Source organism: Macaca fascicularis, chromosome 2, assembly GCF_037993035.2.
Source record: "Macaca fascicularis isolate 582-1 chromosome 2, T2T-MFA8v1.1".
NCBI lineage: Eukaryota > Metazoa > Chordata > Mammalia > Primates > Cercopithecidae > Macaca > Macaca fascicularis.
The window spans coordinates 15,978,660-16,006,108 of record NC_088376.1 but is presented as its reverse complement, the minus strand read 5'-3'; the positions used below and the strand labels follow the sequence as shown (position 1 = coordinate 16,006,108).

The following is a 27,449-nucleotide window of genomic DNA, read 5'->3' as shown; positions in this document are numbered from 1 at the left end:
GCACCGAATGTTGCATGCGTTTGAACATTTTTTCATCCGTTCTGAAACTCAGCTTCTCAAACATCAACTTGTGATCTTCTCCCAGCGGGTTTTAGGGGTCTTCTGCGTCCGCTGTCATGGAGAAGGACTCTACTTAGTGTTGAGACAGTGTTCAGAGTTCCACTGCTCTCATATCCCACTCAAATTTCTTTAGCATATTAGGAACCAGAGGCGTCTAAGTCGGGAAGAAGAAGACCTGCTTGACTACCTTTTTTCTTAGTGTTTCCCAAGGTTCGTTAACACGGAGTGTTCAAGTCAGCTTCCCTAAAAGCAGAACTAGATATGGGGATTCTTGTGCAACTGGTTTATTGAATGAGGAAAGAAAGCAAGGGTAGAAAGAGGAGGACAAAGACGAGTTTCAGAAGCCCAGCCTCAGCCTGATTCTGTGGGGAACACTGGAGAATGAACTGCACCACAAAGATTGCCCTGTTCTGAGGCAAGGGAGCTGGGCTTTTGTACACCTTTCGTTGCCTACAGACCAGAAAGGAGGGTACATAAACTCCCAGGGATCTCTGAATCAGACAGCTCTAGTTGTTCAATGGAAACCACTAGCAGAAGGGTGCATGCATAACAAGTTAGCAGCAGCACCTGCAGTAGCTGGGGGATGGATGCACAGACTTGGTGAAAGGGAACCTGGGAATCTGAACAGGGCACCAAGGGAGTCTTTTTCCTTGGTAGCTTATTCAATGAGAGAAGCAGTCCTTGAATTTCTGCTGAGAAAAACAGAACAATAAAGACAGAAGAAAACATCAGAGAGTGGTTCTCAGATGGCAGGGTGGGGGCAAAAGATGGAAAGTACATTCCAAAGAAGCACTGCTTCTAGCCTTCCACAGATGATGAATAAAGTATCCCCAGATTCCCCCAAACCATCAGAATGCCAAATAAATCTTATTGCATCCTAGTAGAATCTTTTTTTTTTTTTTTTGAGACGAAGTCTCCCTCTGTCGCCCAGGCTGGAGTGCAGTGGCGTGATTTCGGCTCACTGCAAGCTCCGCCTCCCAGGTTCACGCCATTCTCCTGCCTCAGCCTCCCAAGTAGCTGGGACTACAGGCGCCCGCCCCCACGCCGGCTAATTTTTTTGTATTTTTTAGTAGAGACGGGGTTTCACAGTGTTAGCCAGGATGGTCTCGATCTCCTGACCTCGTGATCCGCCCACCTCGGCCTCCCAAAGTGCTGGGATTACAGGCGTGAGCCACCGCGCCCGGCCCCTAGTAGAATCTTTGAAGATGAGCTACTGCAACCCAAAAACATATGTATTAAAGTAGTCAAGTTAGTATTGCTTAGTCTACTAGTTGTGAATTGATTGCTATCTTTTTAGTGTTTGTAGAAGTATAGGATGATTTAAGTCTCTTAATTATATATTTTTGTAACTTTTTTTTGAGACAAAGTGTCACTCTGTCGCCAGGCTGGAGTGCAGTGGTGCAATCTCGGCTCACTGCAACCTCTACCTCCCAGGTTCAAGCAATTCTCTTGCCCTAGCCTCCAGAGTAGCTGGGACTATAGGCACGCGCCACCACACCCAGCTAATTTTTTGTATTTTTAGTAGAGACGGAGTTTCTCCGTGTTGGCCAGGATGGTCTCAATCTCTCAACCTCTTGTCCTTGTGATCCACCCACCTGGGCCTCCAAAGTGCTGGGATTACAGGCATGAGTCACTGTGCCCGGCCGTAACTTTTTATTTATAAATAATCCCAGGTTTATACAAACTTTTGAAGAACAGCACAAAAAACTCCCCATATCTCCTTCCCCCAGGTTCTCCATTTGTTACCGTTTTACATTTGTTTGATTGTTTTCCATTTGTATACATGCTATTATTTTCTCGGAACCATTTGAGAGTGAGTTGCAGGCATCATGCTCTTTTGTCCATCAGTACTTCAGCATGCATTTTCTAAGAAGAAAGACCCCTTCTTACATAACTGCAGTACAGTTACTTAAATCAGGAAATTAATAACACAAATGCTGTTACCTTATCTACAAGCTTTACTCAGATTTTGCCATTGACCCACTAATGTCCTTGGGTCTAGGATCCCATCCCAGATCATAAGGTGTATTCAGTTGTCACATCTCTAATTTCCTTCAATCTGGAACAGGTTCTCAGTCTTTCTTATTCTTCATGACCTTGACATTTATGGAGAGTCCAGGACAGAGCAGTGCCTTTGTTGGATATTAAAGTCGGTTTGGTGGGACCCTCTGATTCTCAGCATTTTGTAGCTACACTGAAGGCAGAAGGCAAAGAAAGAAAAGAAATCATGTTTGGCATAACTTGTCTCAATTTGAATGCTTTTGTTTCCACCAAAGTCCCTTTTGCAGGTGTCTTATCTGAAGTTAATAGTTAATAGTTAAAGTTAAGCTTTGCTGGATGTCCTGTTCTTTTAAAAAGCCTTAGCTCAGATGTCACCTCCTTGGGACAATGGCTAACTACCAAGTCTTATTGTGTGAATTTGATGTGAATCACCTCATTTAATCCTCACAATAGCCCTATCATTTAGGTACTCTTATTTTGCTATTGTATAGTGAGGAAACAAAAACAAACCCAGGTCTAGGGTGTGCCTGCTTCCCGGCTGGACTGCCCCCTCTCCTGCCTCAGAAGGGCCTTCCCCAGCCTCTCAGCTTAAGTAGTCCCCTGCACCACCCTGCTACCATCACTCTACCCTGTCTCCTGGTTCTGATTGCATTCCAGCACTTTGCCAGCCAGAATGCCTTTGTTCACTTAATTACCTGTTGATGGTGGGCCCTCTCTACCAAGCCCTGAGCTGCAGAGGTGCAGCCATCTTTCTGTTCAGGTCACCACGGGGTGTCCAGTCCCTAAGGTGGTGCCTGGAACACAGGAAATACTCATAATCTTTTTTCAAATGAACACGTGCATATTTTCTTTGACAAGGCCTTTGGTAATAACACTGCTTTCCAAAAAGTCAGCATGGGTGAAGTGCTTGAGAGACTTGGGTCTCCTCCAGAAGATGAAATAATGCTGTGTCAGACACGTGCTGAGGAAGGGGGCTGGGGTGTGGGCCCAGCGGTGGAAAGAGCCCTTCTGCCGGGCCCAGAACAGGCCATGGGGCCTGGGGCACATATCTTCAAGCCTGTGGGCCAAGAAGCTGGAAGAAGGCACAGGTGGGTACCCCAGCGAAAAGAGGCTAGGATGCCTGTCCTGGAGCAGCCCCCCCCACCCCCCCACCCACAGTTTGCGATAGAGATGCAGTTTCTGTAGTAGCTGCTAGCCTGTTGTGATAGCGCCTTTCTTTTTTCTTTAGTTGAGTTGACAGGTTTCGGCAGACTCACAATCAAAACAGCAGAAGCAAACAGAGACAAGCAGAGGGATGACAGAAGTGTCTGTCAGCTCATCAAGCTGTCAGGGCAGGGTTTCTAATTTAAAGCAACACCAGGAAACACTGAATAGTGGCATTACTATATTGGATTAAAGGCTAAAAGAATCAAATGCCAGAAATGGCAAGCTCAGTTTCTGATACCATTCCTCACTCGAGTGTTAGCCATTTGGTGTGGTCCTAGCCGTGGCTCTTTGCCTGGCAGAGGCGCTACCTTAAGTCACTTCATCAGATGTTTATTGAATGGCTGCTGTGTCCCAGCTCTGTGTCACCCGCAGGGGATACAGCTGTGAATGAGACAGAGCCGGCTTCCCTGTCACTGAAAATCAAGACCCTAAACAAGGATGGTATTTCACCACATTGAAGGCACCGTTGTTTTAGGCACTCCCTAAGAAAGAAAGAAAAATATTTATTATGTGGTAACACAAATCTTTCTTATCGTTTAGAATTTTTGTCTTATGCTTATTGAAATGACTTTTAATTAAATATAGATTTTATATATTTTTATGAATATATAAAAAGGAAAATAGGTGAAGAAAAATAAATTGGTTAAGATATCCCTAAAACTTGTTTTACAGCCAGAGCATTCTCTTCTAAATCTTTTTATTTTTAGAATATTTCTACACAAGCTATTGTCCTCTATGCCATCAAGAGTGTGAGCCATGCAGCATTTCTCAGAAGAATCCATACAAAAACTACAAGCCATCAGTGCTGGGTTTGTGCACTGGCTTTTGACTCCCACTTTGGGAATGATGCTTAGCGACCCCTGAGTCACTGTCCCTGCCATCAGTCCCACACCCTAGGGGTCAAGGTGCTCTACTCTTGTCTCTGGGATTTTCTTCCTCCTGCTGGCACCTATGCCACACGTTTTGATGCTGGTGTGTCTGACCTTGCCACGTGCATAGGCAGTGATAACTACACAACTGTTTTTCCAGTGGCCATTGAAACACCCCGACTTGGCCATGTGCAGTGGCTCACGCCTGTAATCCCAACACTTTGGGAGGCCGAGGCAGGCGGATCATTTGAGGTCAGGAGTTCGAACAAAGCTCCAGGCTGAGACCTAATGCACGGGAAGGGGCAAGGCAGGAGGAAAAGGTGGAAGGGTGTCCTGGAGGAGAGAACAGTCTCTGCAAAGGCCCAGAGTTGGGAGAGAAAGTAAAGGGTTTGCAGTCTTCTTGGTCAGTTCATAAAGTAGGCTTTTTGCTAGTGGGAAGTATGGAAGAGCTGTTAGCCACAAAAATGGTAGTGGTTCTGTTGGGCTTTGCCAGCATCCCCACCATAGCTGACTGCCTCGTAGAAGTTGCTGGAGGAATTAATGATGCAGTGGGCATGTTAATATACCTAAATTAAAATATCCATTGTAACCTGGGCATGGTGGCTCACACCTGTAATCCCAGCACTTTGGGAGGCCGAGGCAGATGGATCACCTGAGATCAGGAGTTTGAGACCAGCCTGGCCAACATGGTGAAACCTCATCTCTACCAAAAATGTAAAAACATTAGCCGGGTATGGTGGCGCGCGCCTCTAGTCCCAGCTACTCAGGAGGCTGAGGCAGGAGAATTGCTTGAACCCAAGAGAGAGGTTGCAGCGAGCTGAGATCATGCCACTGCACTCTAGCCTGGGTGACAGATTGAGACTGACACACACACACACACACTCACTGCATCATTAATTTCTCCAGCAGTTTTTCTTTCATCTGGGTCTTAAGTTGAAGGATTTTATAGGTCTAGCATTTTTTTTTTTAAGTTTTTGAGATGTTTATTTTATTATACAAATATGAATAGGGAAATATTAATATAATTAAATCTGAAAGTTATTTGAAACAACTAAATTCACCCATAGGCCCCCCATTCCACAGTTTCTACAATGTTATATTTTGGCCCTTATTTGAGAATATGTGTGAAGTTTGCAGGGCTGTTACGCTACTGACAATAATAGATTCTGCTTTGTTGCTTATTTTTCTATTACAAAATTTAGTATTTGGTAATGTCCCTGTTGCTATAAAAGCTTCATAATTGCGCATAATATATACAGACATCTAAGTGGATATTTTTAAATTTACGTGACCACTCACTTTTAAACATGTAGGTTGCTTTTGAGCTTTTAGCTACTGTAAGTGATATTACACTGAACATTTTCAGGGGTTGGCAAACTACAGCCCACAGACCAAATCTGGCCTTCCACCTGTTTTTGTAAATAAAGTTGTATTGGAACACAGCCAGACCCATTCATTCATGTATTACATATGGTCACTTTCGCACTAGCACTTCTATAAAGATTGTGTGGCCTGCAAAGCCTGAAATATGTACTATTTGGTCATTTACCAAAAATAAATTGCCAATCCCTGTTTTACAGTATGCAGTACAGTTTTCTTTTGACTTAGATTCTTTTCCTTAAGATAAATTCTGAGAGATAGATATTTATTCATAGGATATATAACTTAGTTTGTTGATTTCAAAATAACCTCTATTTGTAACATGAATATGGCCTTAAAGACATTGACATATCAGAACAAATGAATTAGCTGATTCATTGATACATTCATTTATTAACTGCTATAAGATTAGAGTGATTAGAAGATACTATTAACGCACCTTTGGTCCATTTCATTTGTACTCAGAAATAACTAATCTTCATCTCCATTATAACTCCTCTAGTAGCACCCAGTTCTTTTCATTCACAGCATTTTTCATAGTTTTACATTTTTTTATTAGTGTAACACTAGCTGCTGTAACAAATAACTCTCAAATGTTACTGGTTTGACACAACAGCTTTCTCCCTCCCCCATTTAGGAACCCCAGCATGGGGGTTCCTGGTCCGTGGGCAGCTTTTTCCTTTGTGGCTATTCACGTTTGGGCCAAGATTTTTTTTTTTGTTTTTGTTTTTGTTTTTGTTTTGAGATGGAGTCTCACTCTGTCACCAGGCTGGAGTTCAGTGGCACGATCTCGGCTAATTACAATCTCAGCCTACTGGGTTCAAGTGATTCTCCTGCCTCAGCCTCCCGAGTATCTGGGACTAGAGGCATGCACCAGCACACCCAGCTGATTTTTATATTTTTAGTAGAGACGAGGTTTCACCATGTTGGCCGGGATGGTCTCGATCTCCTGACCTTGTGATCCACCCGCCTCGGCCTCCCAAAGTGCTGGGATTACAGGCGTGAGCCACCGCGCCCGGCCGGGCCAAGATTTTTCTGTTCTTTTTTAACTACTTTTTTGGGGAAAGAGCCCACTTAAACACTTGCAGTGAACATACTGTTGTGTGCCCAGATATCCCCTTTATTGCTGAGGCATTCATCCCCCGCAGGTTCCAAGAATGTGACCTGCCGAGTCCCTCCCCACAAATCGATGTCCACCAAAGGGACTCTCCTCACCCAGGATGATGCCTGTCCTCTCCCTGGAGACAGCCTGTATCCAGTGGTCAGTGGAGAGTCAGGGAGGCCTGGTCTCCTTGCTTCAACAGAGAAAACTCTGAAGAGCGGTCCTAGCTTCAGCACTCCTCAGAGCATCAGCCAAGGCCTTTATTATGACTGCTCAAATCCTCCCTCCACCTGGTCCTGCCTGGCTTACTCTCCCACTGTTACCTCCTGGAGAGCACTCCCCAGTTAATTTTTTGAATGCAAGTATCTTTCTCTGAGTCTATTTCCAGGGAATTCCACCACCCCAGGCCCAAATGACCAAGCTACATGTTCTTGGTTCAGTTTTCATTCTTCACTCTCCATTGACTTTGAAAGTTTGCACCTTCTTTACTACTGTATTTCAGCACTGTGTTCACAGCTTCTGTTGGGTGCAAGTCTCTGCTCTTCCCCGCGTCTTTGGCATTTCTTACTAAGGCTCCTTTTATTGCCTCATTACCTTAGGAAGAGGTGAAGTACAAATTACCATGATAATAAATACTCAGATTGCACAGACCATCTGCCCCTGAACAGATGTCCACTTTAGGTCAATGTCAGTCTCCATCCATGGGGCAAGGGGAGAGGTGAAGAAACTTTACCATTGAAGCTTCATGGGAGGAAAAGGGACGCTGGGGAAGTGTGGCTTGTATTGAGTTTCTGATTCATACACAGGAAGAGATTCCTTCCAGAAAATTCAGCTAAGGAAGAGGAAATGATAACCCAAGAATGTTACGATAATGCAGCCTGCCAATTGTTTACGACAACAGAAGTGCTGCATGGACCCAGTGAGAGTTTTACTTTTGCATTTGGCTCTTGTGGGCAGAGCATGTGATGCATGCCAGGAACTATGCATAGTGCTTTTCAGGTATTAGAAGAGCTAACTCTCTAAGTGGGTTACTATTTGTCACCCCCACTTTCCAGGTGGAAAACAGGCCCTGGGAGGTTACATAGCCTTTCCAGGTCACACAGCTAAGAGGCAGTAGGAATTTGACCCCAGAACTGTTTGACTCCAAACCCAGGTTCTTAATCTGTATTTCCTCTCTTCTGTAGAGGCCAAGGTTGTCCACAGTCTAGCCCAGGGACCAGCCAAAGTACTTTGGCTGGGGAGGGAAGTAAACCTGTTCAAAATGCAGATTCCTGGGCCCCAGCTCAGACCTACTGGATTAAAAACTACTCTGACTGACGAGATCATGCCACTGCACTCCAGCCTGGGTGACAGAGCAAGACTCCATCTCAAAATAATAATAATAAAAATAATAATAATAATAATAATAAAAACTCTGGCTGAGGGGCCCAGGGACCTGCATTTTAACACGTCCCCTTGTGGATGCACTCTCTAAAGGATGAGAATGTCGAGTAGTGACTTTCTCACTGCCGTACAGATCACAGGCCACCTTCATAACTTCCCTTGCCTTGTGTCAAGCAAACCAGCAGGGACCTGAGACCATCAGCACCTTTGTGACACCTGCAGGTCGCTTCCACTCTCATGCTGCCTTTTCAGTAGGCCCTCCTGTTGGGATTGAGTACTTTCTTTCATGCTGCTCTTCATCTCCTGATAAGGGAGGGAAAGTGGGGCAGTGGAACTGCTGGATTCCTACTCCTCAGTGAAATCTTGGGTACGTCACCTACCCTCTCTGTGCCTCAGTTCCCTCTTCCGTGAGATGGGGGTGATAATATTACCGGCACAGGGTTACTGTGCAGATCTTCTCTGAAGTATTTAAGCTCTGAGTGAATGTTAGTTATTATTTTATTACCTCCTTTCAGTAGTCTAGTGAGATCTTTAATCTTTTCTCCAGAAGTCAGGTGAGTCTGTTCTTGCTATTCCATATTCATAATACTTTCTACAAGGTCTTCATTTCCTTCTTCCCTTTGCACATCTCCACTTTGCCTCTACAAATCTATGCTAGTCCCTTTCATAAGAATATTAGATTAGCACAGGTCTGTGTCCGCATGAGGAGAGAGTTCACTTGGTCTTTGTTCAAGGCATTTCAGACGTTTGATTTTGCAGTTAGCTGTCATCTGTAGAGCATATCATACATGCCGGGCTCGTGTTTTTGACTTAGCATAGACATCAAGGTGATGAAGAAAGAGCATTGGGTTGACTCTTGGCTCTGCTGCCCACTAGATGGGTAATCCTGGGTAAATCACGTCCCCTCTCTTGGTCTCAGTTTTCTCTTATGAAGTAGGGGGAGATTTTTTGAGATCAGCATTGTTCTAATCATGATATATATGTGCACATAAGTACTTTTTTTGTGTTGTGTTTTGTTTTGTTTTTGAGACAGAGTCTTGCTCTTGCAACGCAGGCTGGAGTGCAGTGGTGCCATCTCGGCTCACTGTAGCTTTCACTCCCGGGTTCAAGCAATTCTGCCGCAGCCTCCCGAGTAGCTGGGATTACAGACATGCACCACCACGTCGGGCTGATTTTTTTTGTACTTTTAGTAGAGACGGGGTTTCACCATGTTGGCCAGGCTGGTCTCGAACTCCTGACCTTGTGGTCCGCCCGCCTCGGCCTCCCAAAGTGCTGTGATTACAGGCGTGAGCCACCGTGCCCAATCATATGTACTTGTTAAGAATGAATTGCTGGGCAAGCTCAAAAAAGCCTGGGCTCTGATATAGATGAACTGTGAGTACTGGGGGCTGTGGCATTGCTGCAAGGTTTTCTTTTGGTATCAAGAAATTCCGGGGCAGAGAAAGTAAGAGTTCTAAAAAAGCTCTATGGAAATGAAGTGAACTTCTTACAAAGTGTACTAAGGGCTGGGACCTCTGAATTTCATCTCTTCTTCACAATCTAACTCTCATTCCGCAGTAGTGTGATTGTGCCATTTCTTGGCAGATGTCTTTTTCTTTTAAGTTTCTTAAATAAGAGTTTTATTGAGATAGAATTCACATACTATAGAAATCATCGATTCAAAGTGACAATTCAGTAGTTTTTAGTCTATTCACAGAGTGTGTACCTTCATCACCACAATCAATTTCAGAACACTTAGAACAGTTCTGTGGGTTTTGGCAAATGCATAGAGTCATACATCCATCGCCACAGTGTGTACAGAACAGTTCCATCCCCCTCAAGTTCCCTCATGCTGCCCCTTTGTAGTCAGCCCTTTCCCCACCTAGTAACTCCTTGCAACCATTGATCTGTTTTCCATTCCTATAGTTTTGCTGTTTCCAGAATGTCATATAAATGGAATCATATAATATGTAGCTTTGGGACTGGCTTCTTTCACTTAGGAAAAGGGGTTTAAATTAATCCACGTTATCACATGGATAATAAAAATATTCTATTACTGAGTAGTGTTCCGCTATATGGATATGTGTCTGTTTACCAGTTGAAGGACATCTGTTTCCAGATTCTGGCAATTATGAATAAAGTTGCTATAAACATTCACTTACACGTTTTTCTTGTGTATATAAATGTAAGTTTCCATTTATCTTAAGTAAATACCTATCCGTAGTTTTGTTGGTTTGTATGTTAGGTATATATTCAAATGTGTAAGAAACTACAAAATTATTTTTTACAGTGGCTATACCATTTTGCATTCCCATAGCAATGTATGAGAGTTCTAGTTGTTTACCACACTTGCCAGCATTTGATATTATCAGAATTTTCTAGTTTGGATTTTGTTTAATTTTAGCTATCCCAATAGGTATGTAATGATATCTTACTGTGGTTTGTTTTTGGTTTTTGGTTTTTTTTTTTTTTTTAGGACAGGGTCTCACTCTGTTGTCCAGGCTGAAGTGCAGTGGCATGATCTCAGCTCACTGCAACCTCTGCCTTCTGGGTTCAAGCAATCCTCCCATCTCAGCCTTCTGAGTAGCTGGGACTACAGGTGTGTAACACCACACCTAGCTAATTTTTGTATTTTTTTTAGAGACCAGGTTTCCCTATGTTGCTAAGGCTGGTCTCGAACTCCTGGGCTCAAGAGATCCACCTGCCTCAGCCTCCCAAAGTACTGGGATTACAGTTGTGAGCCACCGCGCGTGTCCTTATTGTGGTTTTAATTTCCATTTCCCTAAAGACTATAATGTTGAACACCTTTTCATGTGCTTATTTACCATCCACATAGCCTCTTTGGTAAAGTATCTGTTCACATTTTTTGCCCATTTTTAAAAATAGGCTTGTTGTTTTTTTATTTTTAGGTTTTGAGTATTCATTGTATATTCTGGATAAAGTTCTCTGTCAGAAATGTGATTTACAAAATATTTCCACTGCTCTGTGTCTTGCCTTTTCTTTCTCTTAGTCTCTCAAAAGAGCAGGGCAAAAGTAAACTTTGATAAAGTCTAATTTATCAGTTTTTTTTTTTTTTTTTTTCGTGGATTGTGTTTTTTTTTTCCTCGTGGATTGTGTTTTCAGTATCTTATCTAAAAACTCTTTTCTTAATCCAGGTCACAAAGATTTTCTCCTGTGTTTCTTCCAGAAGTTTTACAGTTTTATATTTTAGGTCTGTGATCCATTTTGAATTAATTTTTGCATAAGGAGTTAAGTATGGGCCAAGGGTCGTTATTTTATATGTGGATATCGAGTTGTTCTAGCACTACTTGTTGACAAGGATATCCTTTCTCCACTGAATTACTTTACACTTCTCTCAAAAGACCAGCTGATTATATTCATATGGGTCTATTTTTGGACTCTGTTTTGCTGCATTGATCTATTTGTCTGTGCTTTCACCAGTACCACACTGTCTTGATGACCATAACTTAATAGTAAATCTTGAAATTGGATAGTGCTCTTTTGCAAAATTGTTTGGTTATTCTGATTCCTTGCCCTTTACATATGAATTTTAGAATCAGTTTTCCAATATTACAAAAATAACAATAAGCCTGTCGCTGGGATTTGATTGAAATTGTGTTGAACCTGCATATCCATTTGAGGAGAATTGGCTCATTAACAATACCATGTTGTTCAATCCATGAACATGGTGAGCCCTTCCAATTATTCAGGTCTTTGATCTCTTTCACCAGTGTTCTATCGTTTTCACCATATTGTAAAGTTAGATTTACACCTAATAAATATTTCCCTTTTTGCTGCTATTGTAAATAGTCCTCTCCTTTGCTTTTAATTTTTAACTTGTTGTTCATTGCTAAGATATTGAAATGCAGTTGATTTTTGTAAATTGATTTTGCATCCCATGACATTACTAAAGTTATTTATTAGTTCTACGGAGGTTTTTAGTAGATTCTTTGGGATTTTCTAACATAGATCATTATGTTGTCTACCAATGAAGTAGTTTTGTTTCTTCCTTTTCAATCCATATGCCTCTATTTTTCTTACCTTATTGCAACTCGCAGCAGTATGAGAATGTGAGAAAAGACATCCTTTCCTTGTTCGCTGTGTTAGGGGAAAGCATGCAGTGTCTCACCAAGTATGAGTTAGCTGTGGGTTTGTAGATGCGTTTCTCAGTTAAGGAAGTTCCCTCCTATCCTTGCTTGCTGAAAGTTTTTTTGTTTTGTTTTGTTTGTTTTTTTTATCATGACTGGATATTGAATTTTGTCAAATGCTTTTTCTGTCTCAATTCATACCAATATATGAGTTTTCTTGTTTTGTCTATTCATAAGGCATATACCTTTGAAACATTTGGAAGTACTGAACCTGTCATGCATTCCTGTGACGAACCTTAGCTATGGTGCATTTATATTTCTTATATATGTTGGATATGATATGCTGATACTTTATGGAGGGTTTTTGAGAGCCTGGAGTTTCTCTGTAAGCTTGTTAATGACTCAACCCACTTTGCATCCTTCCTTTTGAGATATTCATGTATTCATAGTCTAGTGTGAGTTATTCTGAATCCGGGTCTCTCTTTCCTGTCTCTGTGATTGGTGTTCTTTTGGCTTTCTGTGTTTCTCCTTTTTGCCTACATGTTAGGAAAACATGAAGTTACGCAACTCAATTCAGGAACAGGATTTACGAAGACGTATTTGAGTCCAGTAACAAGATTCAAATTGATTTGTCTCACATTATTGAGGTCCTACCAAGTGCTGGTTCCCTCTTGTCACCTTAGAAGAACAGTTTGTTTGTGTCTATCTGAGCAGTCCGGTTCTCCATTAGGAGGCACATGAGAGGTATTGTTGAGGATGGACCTTTCCTCCATGTCTCTCTGTGGCCTCCCTGTTTCTTCCAGAGGCATCCAGATCAGGGCAGAGGCAGAGCCCGCTCCATGGGGACTGAAAGGCCTTCTTTGTCTTTCCACCAGGAGACTTTTGCAGCGGCCAGGAGGCCTGAGAATGACCCTGCAGGCAGGGCAAGGGGAAGTGTAGGCAGTGACCAGGTTCCGGCCTAACAGGTTATTTTTAAAAAGTGAAGCCCAGGGAGGTGGGGAACTTTCTGAAGGGAGGTCTTTGTTTTCACTTGGCACTTAGATGACTCAAAAGTGAGAGAGCAAAGGAGAATGCAGGCTGACTCTTCGCCTGCCTTCTGAAATGACTTCAGCTCCCCCTGGGCTGCAGGTCACAGTGGTCATGCCTTTGAACGGTTGAAAAGGCTGGAAGAGGAAGAAAGGGGCAAGGTGTCCACGCCACTGCCTGCCTGACTGAAGGGCGGTTTACCACAGCTGGCTTTTTGTTCCCTAGCAAATACAGCGGCCAGAGAGCAGGTGGGAAAGGCCCTCTCCAGGGCGTTGTTCCTCAGAGCTGGGTCTGGGGGCAGGAGAGGGGGCCAGCTAATGGCCTGCAGAAGTGGCAAGGCCTGCTGCCTTGCTTGCTTGACTCAGCGGTTTAGTTTGTGGAAGAGTTTGCACAGATGGAATCGCTTGAGCATAGTGTCAACAATCTGAGGCAGCCAAGCCAGTCAGTCGGGGGAGTTTTTTTGTTGGTCTCACCAGCTGTCTGGACCCTCCCATTGGAGGCGACCCTGCCCCCCACCTCACCATGCAGCCTGGGTCCCTGGAGGCTCCCTGGGACATTCCTGCCACCTGCTGCCCTCCTCTCCCACCCAGCTCCTCTCCCTTTTCTTCTGGCCAGTATTCTGATTTCAGTCCCCATTACCTTGCTAGAACTGACACAGCCTCCTACAAACTGACTTCTGTGTCTCTTCTCTCCCATCTCCAGTCCACCTACTACTAGATTCATTTTCCTCAAGAACAATTCTGCTGTGGCTCTTCTCTGCTCAGTAACCTTCACTGGCTCCCCATTGCCCACCTGGCGTATCTACTTCCTCAGCCTGGAATCTGATCCCCACTCCATCCCGCCAGCTTTGCTTCCCATCACACCTCTTCACACACCTGTGCAGTTTGCCTAATATGGACAACAACCCTCTTGTTCCCAAATATACTCTTGTGCTTTCCCACCCCTATGCCTTCTGTGGCTGTGTTCCCACTGCCAGAAGCCTCTGATTCCGCTTCTCTGTGTGTTGGAATGCTTTTGTGGAGTCCACACCAGGGCCACGTCTGCTCTTCATCGGGGCCATGCCTGACCACCTCCTTCCTCTATTCCTCACAAATTGTAGCTCTCTGGTAGTATTTATCCCCTGGTTTGTTGCCATTACTTGTGTCTGGATCTTAAGCTCCTTACCCTTTAGGACGGGGTCCGTGTCTAAGCTGTCCTCATCTCCTGGTGACAACACACTGCACTCAGAGGAATCATCATTTTTGTGCTACTCTGTGCCAAGACCTCAAACATTATCCCATTTTTTTCCTCCCAACAAACTTCTGAAAGGAGTTTTAATACCTAACATTTGTTGAGCATTTACTGGAGCAGTACCAGGCTGTTCTAAATATTTTGCCTGAATTAGTTCATTTAATCCTTGTATTAACTCATCAACTCTTTGTGGTACGTTTGATTATTGTCCCTCATGCCAAAGATGAGGAAACTCAGGCCCAGCGGGGTTAACTAGCCCCTACTGGCTGTGTTGAATGACTGTCTGACCTGTGGGGGTTGCTAGCCATGCTTTATTGCTCCCGTTTGGCCTTCCTTCCTCTGATGGAAGGCCAGCCTTTGGCTAACACTCAGACTTCCTTCCCCAGGCCCCGCAGGGCACCACGCAATGATCACACGTTCTCAACAATAGTGATTTTTCATCCGTGACACACGCTTACAAATCCCTTAATGGCTTTTGTATTCTTGCTTTGTCGTTTTTTATCCCAGACTAATTTCTTCTTCCCCAGGCTGGCACTTATTTGGCATTGTGCTGCCTGGGGTTTCAATCAAGGCGGCCTACACCCACATTGTGAAACTCAACAGGCACTCACTTGTGGCACGGGCCCAGGGCTGGGTGCCAGGCCTCCTGCTGGGACTGGCCCCACAGCTTCTCCAAATATTTATTTCCCCAGGGTAGTGGCCAAAGTACTCAGCAGCAGAACTATTTCTTCTGTGTCAAGGTTCCTTAGGATTCTCTTTGGCAAAATGGCACCCAGTGTCGTCTCGTATCCCTAATGCCAAGCACAGAGCTGGACATGTGTTTGGCCGTCAATAAATAATCCTTGAATGAATAACTTCATTCTCTTTTCCTTTTTAAAAGCTAGGGTTGCCTGACTGGGAAACCAGGAAAATTCTGAAAACAGATGTATCAGTTAGCTTTTGCTGGATAACAAATATAGACACTCCTCAACTTATGGTGGGTTACTCTCGAGAAATCCATTGTAAGTTAAAAGTACTGTTAAGTCAAAAATGCATTTAATACCCTCAACCTACCAAACATTATAGCTTAGCCTGGCCCACCTGAAACATGCCCAGAACACTTACATTAGCCTACAGTTAGGCAAAATCATTTAATACAAAGCCTATTTGGTAATAAAGTGTTGAATAACCCAAGTAATTTATTAATGTTTTACTGAATGTGTATCACTTCCATACCATTGTAAAGTTGAAAAATCATAAGTTGAACTATCATAAGTCCAGCCATCATAACTGGGCACAAAACCTCAGTGGCATACAACAATAAGAGTTCATTGCTCACATGACTGAGGTCAGCTGGGGATTGACTGTGCTCATTATAAATTAGGCTTGCTTCTGTGGCTGGGGGTTGGCTGCTGTCATCCGATCTGGGCTGGTTTCAGCTGGGGTAACTGCAGTGACAGCACTGTACATGTGCCTCTTATCCTTCTGAGGCCAGCTGAGTAGGGAAAAGTGGTCAGATAATTGCATTGTCACAAAGCACACGTTGGTGGTATGAGCACACCAAACTCAAAAGGACCTTCCTGTGCTGTGGCACTGAAGAGTGGCCACATTTCATTTTAAGAAAAATCAATATGTAGATATATTTGCTGATAGGACTCTCTTTTCAGATGGAATCTTACAGAGAACATGAGTAAATGATTCTTATAAGCTGCTCAGGGGTAGGGGCCGAGAGGAGGGTGGAGGCAAAAGTTCTGTGTCTTCCTACTGCTCCTTCTCAGTTTCTGTGGCTACTGGGAAGCCAAAACCAGGAGCTCTCGAAAGTGCCTCTGTCGCTGACATTCTTCATTGACCTGAAGCAGAGCGTGGATGCCCCAGGCCCAGCAGTTAGCCCTGTCAGAGTCTCTAGCCTGCAGAGATTTCAGAACGAGCAGAACTGCAGTGATGTAGTATGGAGGTGTGGGTTTCTCACACTTTTCTCAAGGTTTGGCCACCAGGGTGGTTTCATTCTATAATATTCAGTAACAAGCTTCTCAGAGGTGACAGCTGCCTTTTAGCTGAGCCATCCTGAGAGTATCTGCTGAGGATGCATTTTTAAGCCAGACCCCCAGGTGCAGGTCACAGATGGTGTCTCTCTCACCTGTGCCTGTGACTGTCCTCTGGATAGATTTCAACTTCCCTGTGCAAAGAATCAAAACATGAAACCCAGAACGGTGCATATGTTACTTTCAATAGAGGCCAGATAGGGCCTTTTTCTCTTTAAGTGCTTTTTCTGTAACGGATTACTCAAAAATTTAATGGTGTAAACCAATCACTTACTCTCACAAATTCTGCAGGTCAGGAATCCAGGCAGGGCACAGTGGAGAAGGCTTATCTCTACTCCACAATGCCTGAGGCCTGGGCTGGGAAGACTTGAAAGTTGGGGCCAGAGTCATCTGAAGGCTTACTGTCTCACATCGCAGTTGATGCTGGCTGGGGGCCTTACCGGCCATAACACCTACACATGGCCGCTCCAGTGCTCTAAGCCTCTCGTCAAATGGTGCCAGGGTTCCTAGGGTGAGCAGCCTGAGAGTGCGGACCAGAAAGAACTGGTATGGTAGACTGCGACCTCGCCTTACAGATCATGTCCTGTCACTTCCATCACATTACAGGCGGCCACCAAGCCCTACCCAGCTTTAAGGGGAGAGGAAACAGATTCTACTTCTTGATGGGGAGTGGCAAGGTTCTGCAAGAGCATATGAGACTAAAAGTATCGCTGTGGCCGTTTTTGGAAAACACAGTCACCCTACATGAACGCAGTGTTGGGTGTTCTTTTATATCCCATTACCAAGGCCAAAGGATTCAGAATATCTGCTTACAGGGAGCTTGTTTAAGCCTCTTGCCCCCTCTCCCAGACCACTGAGGCCTTGGGGAAAGGTGGTTTGTTTTTTGTTTTTTTTGCAATGGGGGGGATACAGGGTCTCACTCTGTCACCCAGGCTGGAGTGCAGTGGCATGATCATGGCTCACTGCAGTCTCAACCTCCCAGGCCTCCAGCAGTCCTCCCAGCCTCAGCCTTCCGAGCAGCTAGACCACAGGTGTGCACCACTGCACCCAGCTAACTTTTCAATTTTTTGTAGAGACGGGTTTTGCCGCGTTGCCCAGGCTGGTCTCGAACTCCTGAGCTCAAAAGATCTGCCCACCTCGGCCTCCCAAAGTGCAGGGATTATAGGCGTGAGTCACTGTCCTGGGAAACCTTTACAGTTAGAGCTTTGCTGAAAACAGAGCCAGAGGCCCAAAACGTAGAAAAAACATAGAAGAGGCAGGAAGCAGTGTCAGTGGTTAAGAAGCAGACCTTGGAGCCAGATGGAAAGGACTGAAGCCCAACTCTGTGCAGACCGCTCTGTGGCCTAGAGCAAGAGCCTCTCTGTGCCTCAGTTTCCTCATCTGTAGAATGAGGGGAATAATAGGGTTGTCATCATAATTTGACAGCCCTATGCCTGGCACATAAGTGCCTAATGAGTATTAGCCATTTATGAAACTAATTATCATTATTGGTATTATTTCAGCTCCTTGTAAACAAAAAAGCTTATGTCTCAGCAAGGGCTATAGATCCTGCCCCACTCCTGCCAGTCCTGGAGAAGATTTCTTGGCAGTCACTCCCTTTTATTTTGTTATTGACCTCATCAGGGAACCTGCGGGAAACATGAGCTCCTAATCCCAGTAAGATCCTAGCCATATATAGGGATTTCATCTGTCTGATTTTATCTGGTTACCCAGGTCTTAGAATCTTGACTTTCCAGGAAAAAAATTTTTTAAAAAGAGCATTTACTGTATTTTCTAAATTTTTCTCATTTGTAAATTAACATGCTCTGTTTCCTCAATTCTAAGCTCCCCCCAAACATAAGACCATTGATTTTTATAACTTGTTAGGTTGGTGGGGGAAGAGTGCCAATCTGTTGTATAGTACATTCCAATCTCAACAACACTAAAATATAGAAAGGTACAAATTGGAATTAAGGAAACACATTGAGTTCACTAGAATTTAGAAGTCTAGAAAAACACCTTAGAACTCCTTATAATTAGGTTGGGTGTGTAGTTTTAGCAGGAAACTTTTGAGCAGGAGAGGACCCCGGTCTGCACCTGGTCACAAGCATAAAACCTGGGGTTTGGCTGGGTGCGGTGGCTCATGCCTGTAATCCCAGCAGTTTGGGAGGCTGAGGTGGGCGGATCACCTGAAGTTGGGAGTTTGAGACCAGCCTGACCATCATGGAGAAACCCCGTCTCTACTAAAAGTATGAAATTAGCCAGGCATGGTGGTGCATGCCTATAATCCCAGCTACTCAGGAGGCTGAGGCAGGAGAATCGCTTGAACCTGGGAGGCAAAGTTTGCGGTGAGCCAAGATTGCACCATGGCACTCCAGCCTCAGCAACAAGAGTGAAACTCCGTCTCAAAGAAAAACAAAAAACAAAGTAAAAACTGGGATTTGCCTGAGCAGACTAGAATATCTGCTCCCCTAACCCAAAACCCTGAGTTAAAACTAGAGCTAACCACAGTTAACACACCAGGCCCTTGGCTTCCATTTCTTCTCTCATTGGTTGTATTTTCGCACCATGAGTCTTTCTTAACCTTTTTAATGTGTATGTCATGAATATTTTCCCGTGTTATGAAAGCAAGATTATTTAAAGCTACATTTTTCACAATTACAAAAGTAGTAATATTTTTAATACAAACGTTTAGAAAACACAGAAAAAGCATGAAGGGGAAATAATCACCCATAATACCGTGACCCCCAAAGAGTCCCAGTTAGCATTTTGTCCGCAGTACTTTTCTTTAAATATATTGTCTGTGGTTTTATTAGGGTGGTGGAAAGGGTGGAGTTACAACTTCTATGCCTGATTTTTTTTTTCTTTGCTAGGTGAATGTTTTTGTTAATGGCTACATAGTATTTTGTCATAAGGCTAAACTATAATTTCTCTAATTAACAAGTACTATTTCATATCTACAGGTTTTGTAATTTTTCCACTTTTATAACACTGTCATGACTGTTCTTGTAAATAAATCTTGGCCTATATGCATGAGTGTTTTAAAATTATTAGAGGTGAAGTTATTGGGTCACAGAATATGCACTTTTTTTTAGATATTCGATACTTTAATGCTAAGTCCAGAGGTGCCTTTTAGACCCAAGCTCAACCATCAACCCTTAAATATTAGTAGTTATTTCACTACTTATTATGTACTTTATAATGTGCTATATTATATACTTACTTTGTGTCAAGCACAGTGCTTTATATGTATTAACTGATTTTACCCTCATAACTTCCTTGTAGAGTATATGATCACTTCCATTATATAGGTGAAGAAATTGAGACATGATAAAGTTAAGGCCACACCACTTGAAAATGGCACCAGCCATTGAACTGAGTGGAAATACAACTGGGTTTACATAGAAATGAACTCAGGGCATGGCTGGAGGGACCTCTCCCTGGCTGATATCTATGAAAGGTTACTGACTTCTCCAGACTAGCTGAGTAGCCATTCCTAGAAGCCCAATACTTAATCTAAGGAGGGACAAAGGTCTGGTCCCACTGAGTAGGACAAACACATAGTGAGTTCTTTTATTGAGTGGCCGCCTTGTGAGATCCAAAGTAACCCAAACCCTGCCTGGATCTGAAGGAAGTTTCTTCTCATGAAGGGCGTGAGAATGAGACTGGAAGGAGCTGTGGCACATGCTAGAGAAAGCGTGGGCAGGAGAGATGCCCTCAGTATGGGGACCAGGAGGGCACAGAGTGCTTCTTAGACGGTCTAGAAGTGTATCATACCATAGCCACTAGCCACATGAGGCTATTTAAATTTAGATTAATGAAAATCAAACCAAGAATTCGGTTCTTTGGTCACACTAGCCCATCATAAAGGCTCAGTCGTCACAGGAGGCCATGGGCTGTCGTATTGGACAGCACAGGTAGAGAACATTTCCATCATCACAGAAAGTTCTATTGGAAATCTGATCAAGAAGCAGGAGTTTGGCGCGGATTAAGGGATGGAGAATGACCTGTAGTCTACTTCAATTTGGACATGGGTCACGCATGGGAAAGTAGAAGCAGACGTTGGAAAGGGAGTTTGGGGCTATTCCTTGGCATGTTCAGTGAGCCTCATTTTGTGTGGAGTTTGTATTAGACCTCTGCAGTATTTAGAATAGATCGTTAGATCAAACTCTCACGTGTCTATCATGCCCATAGCCTCTTGTGAGGAAGCTATGCCAGTGTGTGGTATCACCTAACCTTGGGCCAAACTGGCTAGAGCAGGGACTGCATTAGCCATAGTCTGGACACAAGGAAGGTCGGAGGCCCATGAAGTGACTGGTAAATACGGTCCTCCCTGTGAAGAGTGTGCTGTGAGAGAGGCTGGGTCCCAGAATACATGGCAGGGACACACCGGAGCAGGAGAGAAGGATGGCCACTTGTGGCTGTACCCTGAGTGGTGAGGAAGGCCCGCCAGCTCTCTCCAAAGCCTGCCTGAGAGGTGCTGAGAGGGCTCCCCAGGCCCTTTGCAACAAACCCCATTGCCTGAGGTGGCCAGAGTGCAGCCTCAGTCCTCCCTGCAGCCTCAGAGTCCGTCTCCTGGAGCCACCTGCCTGACAGTGAATTTTCCCTTCATTTCCTCCTCTCACTACCAACCGGATCCGGGTACTTCATGGAGGAGAAATGTAAAATAAACAGGAGTTTCAGTGAGCTTTCAGGAAGGGGTTTAAGCATCTGCTGAGCCTCTAGAGAGTAGGAGGTCAAGGGTGTCTGTGAGATTCAGGCAGGTGAGAGGTTTAGAAAGGAGCGAAGCTGAGGTGTTGTGGGGTGACTTCCCTGCTGGGGGCTAAGCCAGCCTGGACTTTGGCTGTAAGGAGTCAGTCTCATCTTAGTGTGAGCCCTTTTGCTCCTTTTTCTGCTTATATAACATCTTTGTTTGGCTTGGAAAATTGTACCATGCCAGACGTATTTCCAGACACCTCAGGCTCTCGTCGCTGCCAAGTTGATCCAAGCAGCTGGGTGGTTTTTCCAGCCAGTCCTGATCGTCGTTGCTCCAGAAGGTTTCTTCCGCTCTTCACGGAGACTTAGATGAGCTGTGTTCAGCCCACCTTGCACCTGAGAGTCATGGAAAGCCGCAGACAACAGCTGTCCACCTGCGGCCCACCTGGCCCCACTCTCAGACACCAGCCAAGGTTTGCTTGACTGCATCAGACCTGCTCCCACCTAGGCTCTGCGCTGGTATTTGCACTGGTGACTTGTGAACAGAGAGCCTCATTGTTTGGTCTGGCTGTGGTCAGAATGTGAACTATTGCACTTTCATTCAGTTTATGGAAAGGAACCAAAAATCGTTGTCTACTCTTGGGTGAAGCCCTATTGTGTATCACACTGCTCAAATTGCTTATTAAACAGAATTATTATTTTATAGTTTTAAAAATGAAAAGAATAAATTCACAACTTCCTCTCACGCCTTTAGGGGAAGAGTGATGACTGCAAATCTGAATCCTTTTTTCCCCCTCCCCTCTTTTGTCTTAATGACTATTAATTCTTTCTCTAAGCTTATTGAGCAGTGTATTTTTTTTTAATTTATTTTTTGAGACAGGGTTTCACTCTGTCACCCAAGTTGGAGTGCAGTGGCATGATCTCGGCTCACTGTAGCCTCCACCTCCCGGGTGCAAGTGATCCTCCCACCTCAGCCTCCCGAGTAGCTGGGACTACAGGCGTGTGTCACCATACCTAGCTAATTTTTATGTTTTGGTAGAGACAGAGTTTCACCATGTCGACTAGGCTGGTCTCAAACTCCTGACCTCAAGTGATCCACCTGCCTTGGCCTCCCAAAGTGCTGGCATTACAGGCATGAGCCACCACGGCTGGCTGGAGCAGTGTATTTTTAAAACATTTTTTATGGAAAATTTCAGCCATGCACAAAAGTAGAGAGAATAGCACAGTGAACACTTGTGTACCTGTCACCCGACTGCAACAGTCACCAACTCATGGTCAGTCCTTGTGGAGCTGTGGTTTCACTGCCATATTATTGTTTAACAGCTTTATTGAGATACAAATTAATATCAAAAGAGTCATTCTTTTTAAGTGTGTGCAATTCAGTGATTTTTAGTAAACTGACAGAGCTGTGCAGCCATCACCACAATCCAATTTTTGACATTTCTGTCACCCCCCCACCCAAAGATCCATCGTACTCGTTTGCTCCCATATTGTTGTGAAGCAGATCCTGCGTTGTTTCATCTCATCTGCAATCATTACAGTATGTGTCTAAACTGCTGGCCAGCGTGCCTGCTTGTCATGGCGGTGCCTTTTCAGGCAGTCCCCATTCTGCTGATGCCTTTATAAAAGCACATGTGAGCAGCCGGGCGCGGTGGCTCACGCCTGTAATCCCAGCACTTTGGGAGGCCGAGGCGGGCGGATCATGAGGTCAGAAGATCGAGACCATCCTGGCTAACACGGTGAAACCCCGTCTCTACTAAAAATACAAAAAATTAGCCGGGCATGGTGGGGGGCGCCGAGAAGGGGTCCCACCTTCTCGGGAGGCTGAGGCAGGAGAATGGTGTGAACCTGGGAGGCGGAACTTGCAGTGAGCCGAGATTGTGCCACTACACTCCAGCCTGGGTGACAGAGCAAGACTCCATCTCAAAAAAAATAAAATAAAATAAATAAAAGCACATGTGTTCAGGGCTACTCCCTATTACAAACCCCAAAGAGCCTGCGCTCAGCCTGCTGGCCATTTTTACTGTTGAGAATTCGATTCAACCCCAGATTCAGTTCTACATGACTTATTGACAGCCTACTATGTGCTGGGCACTAGGGACAAAACAGGGAATCCATGTAGTCCCTGCTGTGTGCACACAAGGTCAGACTGTGCACATAGTTGATGATGCAGTCATCAGAGGCAGCCTCGATGGGATGTGCGTTTAGTAGGCTGCTTGTCTCCAACTGAAGCATCATTCTGCCCTGATCTGAGAGTGTGTGTGTGTGTGTGTGTGTGTGTGTGTGACACAGCGCTCCTGATGACCCTTTGCTTCTGAGTGTAAAGCCCCTACTTGTTTCAGGATGGACAGGAGAGAGTGACCGTGCTGCTCTCATCCCACATGTTAGAGAGAAGACTTCGCACCAGGGTGATGGTTTTGTGTTTCTTTACTCACCTCTCCTCTGGACAGTACGTGGAGATGGAGTAAGAACGTGGCCCAGCACAATGCCTGGGCTACAGAAGGCCCTCAGAAAAAGGATATAAAATTGCATTTGTTCATTCAATCACTTATTCAGCAGATATCTATGGAGAACCAATATACCATTCAAGGTTTCTGGCACTGGTAAAACAACAGTGAACACAACAGATCATCACAGGACTCACATTCTGGGGTGACAGACAGTAAGCAGACAGGTAAAATATACAACTTCCTGGGCAGTGATAAGGGGATTGAATTGAATGAGTGGCGTCTGCAAATGAGAAAATATCTTTTTAAGAGGCAGAGGATAAAACTATGTGTACAGTATGATCCGTTTTTGAAAAGAGGAAATAGCACATATGTGCTTGAAACATACATACATGGAAAGAAATACCTCGCAATGCCAGAGGAGGTGGTTGTCTCTGAGGGGTAGCATTATGGGTAATTTTTGTTTTCTTAAATAGACACCTGCCTGAATTAATTTCTACAGTGAGCAAGTATTGATCCTATAACTAGAGTAACACTTTTATTAAAGCAAGAGACTTGACATGAGCAACCTATCTAATGGGCTGAGCCTTGTGAGTTGGAGTCCCAGAGCCCTGCTGGCCAGTGTGAGGGAATCTGAGGCAGTGTTAAACTACGGACTTTCCTTCTGTCACCTAGCTCTCAGTGCTCACTCCCAGGTGGGACAGGACTGAGGCCCTTGACTGAAAACAGAGGCCAGAAGCTGGGACAGGGGGCTCTGTATACAAGCAAGTGCAGCCTGTAATGGAGCAGCGTAGTGGTTAGGAATAGGGACTCTGCAGCTGCAGGCCATGGTCCCAGGCCTGGCTCCTTAACCTGGCTGTGTGACTTTGAGCAAGTTACTTGACCTTCTGTGCCTCAGTTTCTACATGAAAAGATGATAGTAGTACTTACCCCCTAGGACTGTTGTGATGAACTTAGTTAAAAATTTTAGGGGCCGGGTGCGGTGGCTCATGCCTGTAATCCCAGCACTTTGGGAGTCCGAGGCAGGTGAATCATGAGGTCAGGAGATCGAGACCATCCTGGCCAACATGGTGAAACCTCGTCTCTATTAAAAATACAAAAAATTAGCCAGGCGTGGTGGTGGGCCCCTATAGTCCTAGCTACATGAGGCTGAGGCAGGAGAATGGCGTGAACCCGGGAGGCGGAGCTTGCAGTGAGCCAAGATTGCGCCACTGCATTCCAGCCTGGGCGACAGAGCAAGACTTTGTCTGGAAAAAAAAAAAATTTTAGTCCGGGCACGGTGACTCACGCCTATAATCCCAGCACTTTGGGAGGCTGAGGTGGGCAGATAACTTGAGGCCAGGAGTTCGAGACCAGCCCAGTCAACATTGCTGACTTCAGAGGAGACACCCCCTACCCTGGGCGTGGGTACAAGCTCAAACCACTGAGTTGTTTCAGCCCAAGTTCACTTCTTGAGGCCTCCCTCTGGGATGTGCTCCCTCTTATGAGCCTTGGATTCAGATTGACCTGGATTTGCTTCTTGGTTCCACCACTTGCCATCTAGGTGATCTTCCTTGGGCAAGTGACCTGCCCTTGGTCCTCACTTTCTTTAGATCTGGGAATTGGGCAGAGTGCCACCTGGCCACAGTTGTGAGGATTAAATGTACCAGCATTGCGCTGCCTGGTATCTAGCAGGTATTCCGTAGATGATTGCCGCTCCACTTGCCTCCTCCCACCATGGGCTTCCCAAATCACTCCCTGGCCTTCCATACCTTCCGCCCTGCCTCAGCTAGTGCTTCCTTTGCCCCTGGGGATTCCCATGGCCCTGACCCCCAGACATTTTCCCTGCCCATTCCTCGCTATGCTGTTCACTTTTGGTGACCACATGTCAATAACCAGTGGTGAGGCCGGGGTACCCTTTGGAGCCACAGCCTCTATGGCGAGGGACATCATTGCTATGGCAACAAGAGGCAGCAGCCCTGAAGAGGGTGCCTGCTGAGCTGGGCTGCCTGGGTCCCAGCTCTGGCTCTGGATGCACTAGTTGTATGATCACCTCAAATAACTCAATGTCTCTGTGTCTCACCTTCCGTTTGATACAGTGAGGACAGTAATAGTGCCTACCTTGTAAGCTTGTGAGGATATGATGGCACACAGATGTAAGGCACATAGAGCTTGGTGCACGGTGAGCGTACAATCAGGGTTAGTGATTACTTTTGCTCTTCTTGTCATCCTAGGATTCATGCTGATAGCCATAGCAGATACCCTTCTCTTTGGGGTTCAATCCTCAATGCCCTGTGGCATCCCCACATTGTGTCTGCTGCCCTTGGTTCCCTTTGATGACCTACCCCTCCAGGGATTTTCTTGTGGAGATGGCCGTCCACAGCCCCGTCCTTTCGCTCTCATGCCCGTCTAAAGAAGCATGTCCTCCTGCAGTGATGACAAGAGTGAGCGGCAGAAAATGCTCTTATTGCTGTCTTGAAATTTAGTCAGCCCCAAAAGAAACCAGGAAATTGTGTCAGACACCGAAAGAGAAACAAGCTAGAGAAAAACCATTGCTTGTTGCAAACCAAAATTTGTGATTTCAGTTCAGTTCAACACAAGCACCAAACCACCAGGTTTGCTACACAATAAGTGTCAATGGTGCTTCTTGCCCTTTTGGACACAGTGACATTTTTGACAAGTTGAGCTTTCCAGCCCGATCTTTTTTTTTTTTTTTTTTTTTCGCTCTGTCGCCCAGGCTGGAGTGCAGTGGCACAATCTCGGCTCACTGCAAGATCCGCCTCCTGGGTTCACGCCATTCTCCTGCCTCAGCCTCCCGAGTAGCTGGGACTACAGGCGCTCACCACTATGCCCGGCTAATTTTTTGTATTCTTTAGTAGAGACGGGGTTTCACCGTGTTAGCCAGGATGGTCTCGATCTCCTGACCTCATGATTCACCTGCCTCGGCCTCCCAAAGTGCTGGGATTACAGGTGTGAGCCACTGCGCCTGGCCCCAGCCCGATCTTTCTAAATGTGATCCTGAAGACCTTTTGCCAGTGAAGTACAGTGGTGACTCAGTGATGTGATTGGGGTACAGGCCATCTGTCTGGGCTGCACCTGTTGTGAGAAATCGGTTAGGGATGAAGAGAACATGGCCTGGCTTGAATAACAAGCAGAGAATGTTCTGGCCCCATCACTAGCCAAGAATCTGGAACCTGAATCCCTACATCATACCCACACCCTGGGTAGTCTGCCTGGAGAGCCTGAATGGCACCCTCTGGGGGCATTTGATGAGTACATTCTACCAAGTGGAAAGAGGCTCTGAGGGCAGCCTCCAAAATCACCTCCTCTCCTAGTCACAAGGGACCTTGTGCTGGGTCCATAATTGATGTTTGGCAAAAACACAGCACAGTTCTCTCCTAAAGTCCTACAGACCAGTGAAGGAGGGAGGTAGGCTTTTTAAATGCAACAGAGTGTCATGGAGCTGTCATAGAGGATGGCGGGATGAGCCCAGGAACCATTCATTCACCCAGTGTTGAACTGAGCACCTACTATGTGCAGGACACATAAAGGATACAAGTGAAACCAACAGGGTCCCTGTACTCGTGGAGCTTGCATCCTAGGTGGGGAGGTTAGCAGTAAACAAGTTAACCAACAAACACAGATATAGTACAGGTTGCAAAGGTACCCTAAGAGAATATTCGAGACCTTCCTGAGGGGCAGGGTGTGAGGAACTCTAGGAACCCAATGTGTTTAGAGAAGCAGAGGTAGCTGGGATCCGAACCTGCAGCTCCACTGGGCCTCATTAGAGGATGCTGAAACTGATTCAAGAGTACGGGACTATCGAAGGGTTTTACATTAAGACTTTAAGGTGTTCTAAAGTTGATGATGATTGCTGTGTGGACAGTGGATTGGACAGTGGATAGAAGTTTTTATTAATGGTGGCATTTCAACCAATGGGGAAAGAATGAGCTGTCCAGTAGATAGGTTAATACAGTCGACTGACTGACTGGATACAGTCAGAA

The 27,449-nt window shown here is 45.1% G+C and overlaps 1 protein-coding gene and 1 long non-coding RNA gene across 8 annotated transcripts in view; one reads left to right on the top strand and one right to left on the bottom strand.

The window, feature by feature from the left end:
• Positions 1 to 27,449, top strand: part of CMTM7 (CKLF like MARVEL transmembrane domain containing 7) — a 64,121-nt gene that overhangs the window by 15,190 nt on the left and 21,482 nt on the right. The window lies entirely within an intron of this gene.
• LOC135969602 (uncharacterized) lies at positions 1,699 to 25,907 on the bottom strand. The gene is made up of 2 exons (XR_010584891.2): positions 25,791 to 25,907; positions 1,699 to 2,254 (listed from the first exon to the last, which is right to left on the bottom strand). It is a non-coding gene; the product is annotated as an uncharacterized lncRNA (long non-coding RNA).